The sequence below is a fragment of the Dermochelys coriacea genome, chromosome 10, assembly GCF_009764565.3.
Source record: "Dermochelys coriacea isolate rDerCor1 chromosome 10, rDerCor1.pri.v4, whole genome shotgun sequence".
Lineage (NCBI taxonomy): Eukaryota > Metazoa > Chordata > Testudines > Dermochelyidae > Dermochelys > Dermochelys coriacea.
Genome location: NC_050077.1, coordinates 30665310 through 30674813, shown reverse-complemented (window position 1 = coordinate 30674813; position 9504 = coordinate 30665310).

The following is a 9504-nucleotide window of genomic DNA, read 5'->3' as shown; positions in this document are numbered from 1 at the left end:
CAGCCGACAGAGAGGGGCCATGTGCCATGGAAGGCACACGGCTGGCAAGCGCTTGATGAAAGAGAGCCGAGAGAAAGGCAGGGCAGGGGCAGTAATTACTCCAATTGGCTGGTACTGTCATGCAGGCCACATGACAGTCGCACACACTCCCTACCACAACTTGAGGAGAGAGCAGTGGTAATTGGGTCAGCAGTGGTGAGAGATGAAGGGTCCCTGCTCAGCATCAGACCAGAGCTGCTGACAGTGTGCAGATGCCTCTCTCTCTTAGTTCACCATCCAGTTAAAACAGTCAAGCACGGCGCAGTTCAGAAAGCAGCCTCGCCACAGTGCAAAGCCCCGCTCGCTCCTGCTGGTCCCAACAGGCTGTGGAACAGAGCAGCCTGATGAGCACCATACTGCGTCCTTCAGCTGAGCCCAGCAGCAACCAGTGGGGGCTGCTGGCATTCAACTGAGGATGTCACAGCGCCACTGTCCTTCAACAGCCTGTGTCCCCCCCCCAATTCCAGACAGTCACATGCACACACACACCCCAAGTCACACTGCACCACACACAATGGATCCCCTTCACCCTGACAAACGCATACATACACCACTGCCCCTAGCTCTCACCTCCTTCACACAGGAGGGGCCTGGGCCTGACAAAACATACACTGTGCCTCTGTGCACAGACACATTCACACACCCACTGATGGACACTAGAAACGGACACTATACAAACCCATTCATGCACCAGCACCCTGATGTATGTCCACAGGCAACCTGCCCCTCACCTCTGCAGGTAATATGCAACACACCCTGGAAAACTACCCATCCAGAGAGTGGCACCTGCCAACACTTGGAAACATGCACACACACTCCCCACCCTACTCACACACACACCGCACCGAAACCCAACTCCTTCGCGACCTAGGAATAGTACTTCCAGCTAGTCAACCATCCCCCCATGGCATACAGAGAGACACCCAGCACCAGTCTGCTATTCTGTGGTGTCGGCATGAGGACAAACGGAGCCCATTGCAGACCTCAGCATCTCTCCTTGCAACACTCCTGGGCATTGCAATGGTGCCTCGTTGCTTCAGCCCCACTCCAAAAGATTCTTGCACCCTCACCTGTGCCATCTGATCAGCATCTCTCTTTTGGTTGGCCGGTCTCCTTTGCCCTTCTCTTCAAAACATTCAGGGGGTTTCACTCCAATCCCTCACAAACACAGCTACTGATATTTAACCCCTCACCACCTGCAAAATCCACTCCTTTCATTTCCCCCAATTTGCTACCCCTGCAGATTTTGTCAAAGCCCCTTGGAGGGTCAAAGAGAAGCAGGTGCTCAAGAGCAATGGGAGCTGCTAGTGTTTGGTCTGTATGAGAGTTACTCCAGCTCAAAGCATGTGACCACAGGACTCCAGTGGTGTGGCTGAGCCCCTCCCCGGGGAGAATTTCTCCCTCCCAGGAGCACAGGGCTATGAAAGATCAATATCCACTGAACTGAGCTCTCAGAGATGGTGCTGAAAGCCCTCGGCACCCCCATGTTATAAAGGTATTTATGAGTACAGGCCGACACTCAGCACAATTTCAACCTGCCTCTGCTGGGGGAGAGGTGCCCAGGGATGCTTTTGACATACAGACGTTATGGTTTTTTTTGGCAGAAAGGCTAATTAAACAGCTGATAAATATTAATAACACCAGGTTCCCAGAGAGGATACAGCTGGGTCCAAGAGATTTATTAGGAGTCAGCTGCTTTATGGATTGGAAAAATGTAAATGGCGTGGCTCCGGAACCAAGAGCTGCTTGGTGATCTCTCCAGATTTCTTTTTGTTTTTGCAAACGTGCCCCCACCCCCGAGGCAGAGGTGTCTTCACAGCAAACTGCACAGTAAAGTAGCTTTAATTAACTGATCGGCAGCTTGTAGAGACAACCCAGAGCTGCTGGGTAAAGATACGGAGCAGTGCTTCAGGAGGCACTTCATTACAGAGCTGCTCAGAAGCTCCCTAGTTAAAGCTGAAACCCACTCCAGGCCCTATAGAGTCAACTTCCCTCTAGCTTGGGGGGGAGAAAAGGGGAGGGGAATGAAAACTCCCACCTTTGAGCTCAATAAATGTTCTGGCTCCTCCCACGCCATCGGACTATTGCTGGGCAGAGTTGGCAGGAAGTTACTCCAGAGGCAAGTGACGAACCCTTCTGCCAAGTGGAGTTGGCAGCAACAAGGGCCTTTTGACAACACAACCCAGAACCAGCTCCAGCCCCAACCCAGTAAAATTAAACACCAACCCTGGGCACCACCAAGAGGCAATACTTCCCCTCTCACAAGCACCAAGTCTGTGTAGGGAAAAAAAAACTTTTAATAAAAGGGGAAAGGAGCCCAGCATTAATTTGGGAAACCACCACAAGCATGATTCGAAGACAAGTGACCAGAGTACGTTGGGCAGCGTCCTTTGCCTCAGTCTCTCACCTGGTAGTGTGAAAGTCTGACAAACAACTGTTCCTTTCACACACTACTCCCCTCTCCCTCCACTGCACCCCACTCACAGCCGTTACCCTTGGTCAGTGACAACCCAGAGTTCAGAGGTGCGTTCACATGAGTTCACCTCCCACCCCAGAGGAGGGTAGAAAAGGGGTCAAGCAATGCCTCAGCGTTTTCTATGTCGGCTGCTCTGCCTTCACTCACTCCGGAGCTACTTCCCTGTCAGCTGCTCTACAGTCCTTCATCCGCCACTGCCCTCTAATGCAGCCTCTGGGCTGGGGTCTGGAGGTCCCACCATTTGACACAACTCTCAGTGATTTCAGCGCTCAGTGGGGGAGCCTCACTGCTAGTGTAGGCTGGCAGTCTCTTTTCCCAGGGACACTCTCCCATAAGCAAGGCTTGGCACTTAGACCTCATTATCAGTAATTTCAGCTCTACTGATCCACAACAAAAGACTTTTAATTGAGTTTTAATCAGCTCTGCCCTTAAACAGTGGAGAAGGAAGAGGGTCAAATGGTGTCTAGGGCCCTTAGGCAGAGCAAAAGCAAAAGTCCCTCTCCCCCTCTTCTCTCATCCCCACTGGGCTTTGGCATCCCTACCCAGCGAGTGCAGTTCAGTTGAGCGTGCACCCCTCAAACGGGGCATGCCAAACACAGTTCTGCTGCTATTTATTCACACAACAAGGATGACCTTTATTACCCCTGCACCCAAGAGCAAAGTGCCTTGCACTCCCACACCAGCTCAAAGTGATCATTTGGACACAACAGCTCCATCATTCTGTGCAGCCTAGGCTGAGCGGGCGTGTCTCTGCAAACAAGGGCAGTTTCTGAAGGCTCCTCCTGCAGCTCATCACTAGATATCAGGGGTGAGCTCACACAGACCTTACTGACTATTTGGCATGAGTCAGATTTTTCACGGAGTATATAGTGCTCTTTTTGTGCCAGAACTCAGAAATTACTCGGTTTGAAAATGGGACACTTCAAGCAGGATCAGAGCTCTCTAAGATCTGCCCCATGGAGTGGTTTCTGGAAGTTACAGTCAATAAATAAGGTTATTCTCAGTTTCATCTGCTACTTACTGGTTATACATGAAGCTTTCCTTCATGGAAACTGAATCTGAACAAGTGGTTCAATACCCTGCGTTACTCATTTCCTACCCCTCCATGGGGAATGCTGGATGCACCTGGGAGAGGGAACCCACCTGCACTCTAGTCATCCTTGGCTAGTATTATAGATCTTTGGGGGACTATGGAAGTGCCATGGTAGTGTTCACCTAGACAGTATTCCCTGCCTCAGGTCCTGGGCTGAGCAAAGCTCAACTGGACCACAAGGGCGGGTCCATTATGTTCTTCACCCACTGTCACCTTCCGGGGTGCAATTCAGATCTGTGACCTAGGGTGCCTCACAAGGCCTTGCTGTTGTAGTTCTCCCCTGAGTTGCTCACAAACATGTAGTTATGTTATCACCTTGATTATCACTACAAAAGGTTTTCTCCCCCCTGCCCCCCCCCCGCTGGTAATAGCTCATCTTAAATGATCACTCTCCTTACAGTGTGTATGGTAACACCCATTGTTTCATGTTCTCTGTGTATATAAATCTCCCCACTGTATTTTCCACTGAATGCATCCGATGAAGTGAGCTGTAGCTCACGAAAGCTTCTGCTCAAATACATTTGTTAGTCTCTAAGGTGCCACAAGTACTCCTTTTCTTTTTGCAAATACAGACTAACACGGCTGCTACTCTGAAACCAGAGATAAAACACTTTCTGATCCTAAAACTTAACAAACCAGGCTTGATTTAAGGCAGAGTTCTTACCCACATGCTCCCATCAGCATTACTGACCAAAAAGATTGGTCAGGACCCCTCCCCTGAAGTCCAATGGCTGTTTCGTTAGTCTTCTTTGGTGCAAAGAGAAAGGGGGGATGTCTTGGGGTGTTTGCCTCCCACATAGATCTGATTGCAGTCTGTGTCGGCAGCTGAGTATGGTCTTGCCTGGGTGTGTGCTAGAAAGGGGCTTGAGAGCCTGGCACAGCAACCCAGTGCAATGGAAACTGGGGTTGGAGGGCTGAATGGGACCCCAGCACATCAGATGGCATCCCAGAAGGGGGGGTCTAACTCGTCACAACCACTATCTGCCACTAAGAGCACAAGAGCTCCAGAGTAGAAGCTGAAGGGGCAGAGCAATAAAGAAGTGCAGAGCTGACTCTGGGGTTGCACAATACCATCCTCCACAGGCTGCTGTGACAGCTTTGGTGTTCACTCTCCTGCTCTAGCCCTTACCTTCTTGGATTTCACTCAGGCCATTTCCGTAGTGCATGGGGCATAGAGAAGTGTAGCCCATGGCAACACAGCATGGCTGTGGCTCTCATTTTCTCTCCAGTCGCTAGGGTTGCCAACTCTCTCCAACTCTGGAGTCTCCCAGAATCAGGGCCTATCTCCTGAAGGCTATTGAAGCCAAACCGGGAGATTTTAGGCACTGAAAGTCTGGCAGTGAAGTGGGAAAAAGGCAGGCTCTCTGCCTGCCCTGGTCCCGCACTGCTCCCAGAAGTGTCTGGCACATCCCTGCGGTCCCTGGGGCGGGGCGGGGAGGGCTGGGCGTCTCCGTGCACTGCCCCCGCCTTGAGCACTGACTCCGCAGCTCCCATTGGCTGGGAACTGCAGCTAATGGGAGCTGCGGGGGCAGTGCCTGCTGAGAAGGATTTCCCTCCACTGTTGCATATGTTCCCTGCAGCACTTACTCAGTGCAGGGAACATACACTCAGGGCCTGCTCAAGCCAGCAACAGATCTGCCCCAGGGGCTTTCGTTCCCATTTCCCAAATGCTGAAGATCAATTCTGCTGCATGCAAGGGCTTATCTACACAACAGCTTCTACAGCACCTCAGCTGGCACTGTAGTGCCGGAGCATAGCCGCTTCCTGTGTCAACAGATGGGATTTTCTGTTAACATAGTTAATCTGGCTTTCCAAGAGGTGGTAGCTAAATCGATGGAAGAATCCTTCCATCAATCTAGCTGTGACTACAATCTAGGTCAGGTCAACCTAACTATAGTGCTCAGGGTGTGAAGTTTTCCACAGCTGTGAGTGAGGTAGCTAGGTCAAATCTATTTTTTTAAAGTGTATACCATGAGGTTTGGAAATCCACTTGCTCATTCTCCCAGGTGAGAGGGCTCCCAGCCAGCCGCCCATTAACAGCTGTTAACCAAGAGTGCTTTAGCATAACTCCTGCCATAACTCCTGTCTTAACATGAATGAACAAAAATAGTCATTGAAGCAGCTGTATGGAAAAGAGCCCATAGCCCATGAGAGTGAGACCCTCATGCTCAGATCAAGAGGTGGCAAACACACCCATGCCACATCCGAGCTGTAACTCATTGAGTCTGATTGAGCTGTAACTCATTGAGGCCTGAACATGAGCCCAGCCTGCTGTGCTTGGATACATCACTCCCATCGCTATCTGCTGCTACCCTTGTGTGACCCTGAACACCCCTGTATTCACACCCTACACACTAGTATAATGATCTTTGTACAAAATATGCCTTGTGAAATATATGAAAACTAATAACTAATTGACCATTAATGTTCTTGTGTGATGTATGTACACAGTAGGTATTAAGAGTTATGGCTATATGCTAGCATTATGACGAAAGTGTGTTTGAACCAGGTATGGCAGTGGGAGTTGTTAATCAGATCCATCCTAAAGGACGGAATGTGTGTTTGCCTCAAATTACATATAAGCAGTAAACAGGCCCATCAAAGCAGCAGGGGAGGAGATGGCAGGAAATACAAGTGGAGGAATAAAACATGAACTTTCCTTCACCGCCAGTCTTCATGTTGCCTTCCTCAAAGCTTGAATGAACTTTACCTTGAGGGGTAACCCTCAGAAGAATCCATTTCAAAGGTTCAGTGGTCTATAAAGACAGGTGGGGCTGAACCTCAAGTGATAAGCAAGTGACTGAACTGGCTGTAAACAATATCACTGTATTCTACAAATGTATAGAGTGAGGTCTTGTCTGAAAGCTAATGACACACTGATGATTAATATCATTGTGCAATGTTTGTATTGACACAATATGAGGAAATATGGTTAGGTAATGATATTATGCTTTGAAGTCTGTGACCAAACAGGAACGAAGAGGTTCCCTCCCAGACAGAAGAGAAGGCAGCTATTGACCTGTCTTCTATGTAAATTAACCATGGTGGCATCAAAACCATGGAAGCCCCATTTACATATAGGTGGATGAGAAGCCCACAGGAAAGGAAGAACAGCACAAGATCATGCTATCTTTTGAAACAAAGTTGTTGAACCCTGGAAGATATAAGCAAAGACAGGAGCCGTGTTTGGCATCCATCCCTGGACAGACATAGGTACAGTGACCAGATAGCAAGTGAGAAAAATCAGGACACGTTTTTTCAGGGGTAGGCGGTATAGTTGCCTATATAAGACAAAGCCCCGAATATTGGGGTTGTCCCGATAATATTGGGAAATCTGGTCACCCTAGACACAGGGTGACAGTTTTTGCAAGCTGAAAAGATGGGTCCGTCAGTCAAGTGCGTGTGTGGGGAGGATGAAATCTGGGAACTGAATGTAGAAAAGAAAAAAATATCTTAAACAGAGTCTGTATCTTGCTAGATTAAGTTTTAGATGAGTGTTTTCACTTTTGTTTGTAACCCTTTCTAACTGTATTCCTTTTACTTGGCATTGCTTAACCTCTGATCTATTGTTAATAAGTCTGTTTTATTTTGTTACTATAAACCAGCTCAGTGCTGAGTTTAAATGGAAGGGTGTATTTGCCCCAGTGAGTGAATAAGTTATGATTTGTTTGTGTGCCTTCAGAGGAACAATCAAATCTTATTTCTCTGAACCATCCAGGGGAGGGCTGGACATTGCAGAGGACACGGTTTTGGGAAATTTAGGATTGCGAGTGTGTTGGGGTCCCCTCACTGGCTATAACCAAGGCTGGTGGAAGCCAGAATGGGGCTCTGGAGTCAGAATTGCTGAAACAGGACTGTCTAAGCACACAGATACTCAGCATGTGACCTGTACACCGCCAGTAGGCTGGTTGTGAGCATCCCAGGTTGGAAGCTATAGCAGCAAGGCATCATAAGGCACTCAGGGTCACCAGGCAGGCAGTGACACAACAGTCATTGGTCTGCATCCCGAACCACCTGACACTTTGTCCCCTCTATGCTGTCTAATGCCCTGCACGGCGATTTCTGGATGGAGCAGGGAGCAGCTGGGATGTGGTATTTCCCTACACAGCTTGCAGCTCTTAATCTAGACATTGCCAATGAGGGGAACCACATCTCCCTACTATAAACCATGAAAGCTCAAGCTTCACCAGAGCCATGCAGGCCATGTGGTCAGTACTGCCATGGCTTGAGAGTCACACACAGGGTCAAAAATCTGTGCTGATTCACAACATTCATTGACTCTAATGGTACCACAGTAAATCAATGGAGAATTTGGCCCTTCATGTGCCTCTGTGTTAACATTAGAAACAAGCTGGGGCTAGATCTGGATTTTGAATGTGCTGTAGCCTAGGGGTTTCACTCCAACCCCATGTAAAAGTATCAGGAGATGCGGCAACACCTATGGATTGGGATGGGCAGCTGGAGTTGTAGTATGGATGGAGTTTGCCAGCCTCTGATCCAGTAGTGCCTAGAACAGCTCTTGCTGCTGAATGCCCAGTTGCAATCGCTGGAGCAGTTGCTGCTCTGCACTCCTTGCTTCCAGCACTGTTGGTGAAGCCGTCTTTGCCAGGCCAAACATGGAATTAATGCCTCCATGTTCTGCACCTCTGCACCGAGCGGGAAATAGATAGTCCACTATGGCCACCATGCACAGCACGGCCCTGCTCCCCAAACAGACAATGCTTTGCTGGCACAGAAGAAAATCCTCCGGGAGGAAAAAAGCCCGCTATTTATTTGAGGAGACCCAGCCCAAAGCAAAGAACCATATGGAACAGAGAATCCTAGAACTGCAGGGCTGGAAGGGACCTCGAGAGGTCATCTAGTCCAACCCCCTCTGCTGAGGCAGGACCAAGTAACCCTGGAACAGCCCTGACCGTGTTTGTCCAACCTGTTCTTAAAACCTCCGATGTTGGGTGTGACACTGCACTTCATATTCTTCATAGTAATTTTATTATGATGCATTTTATGCAAGTCATGTGAGATGTCATTGGAAAAGTTATGGACAGAATATGATTATCCTATTTGTATGCATGTGTCATTTTTGTATGTGAAGTTATGAATATTGACTATGTATCTGTATTTCAAATGTAGTTACACCTGGTAATGCCCACTAGACATGATGCTTTCAGTCTAGACAGCTTGTTGGGAAGGGTCTATTGAGGGCAATGAGTCATTAGGGAGAACAATAGGCCTGAGGAGAAGTTTATCTCCCACCTGGGGAGCCTTCCTGAGAACACTACAAATGGCCCCTGAGAAATAGCTGCTAGGACTCTGCAAGGACATGTGATGAGACCACATGTCTCTAGACTCCATCTTGGGATGTCAGTATTTTTCCATAGACTGGTCTGGGAACCAAGCTTTGGAACAAAAGATTCCCACCCTGAGCAAGAGTTATATAAGGCAAGCAGTGACATCATCTGGGTTCTTCACTCCCTACCCAAGACGACTCCTGGAAACACCTGAGGAACAAAGACTGAACTGGGGGAAGTGCTGGACCCAGGCTAAAGGGATTTCTAGCCTGTGTATGAAACACCTGGGGATTCCAAGCTGTAAAGCAAGTGCTGCTTGTCATGGCAGTGCCATGTGAGAGGGAGCCCAGGCTGGTGGGTCGCGGGCTGAGTGGTACCCCAGTTCCAGGTGGTACCCTGGAGGGAACCTATCACAATGGGGATTCCACAACCTCCCTTGGAAGCCGAGTCTAGAGAATTAGAAAGTTTTTCCTAATATCTAACCTAACTCTCCCTTGCTGCAGATTAATCTGATTAATTCTCCTAACCTCCAGTGGACACAGAGAACAATTGATCTCCATCCTTTTCATACCAGTCCTTAATATATTTAAAGATTGCGTGGGGGGGGG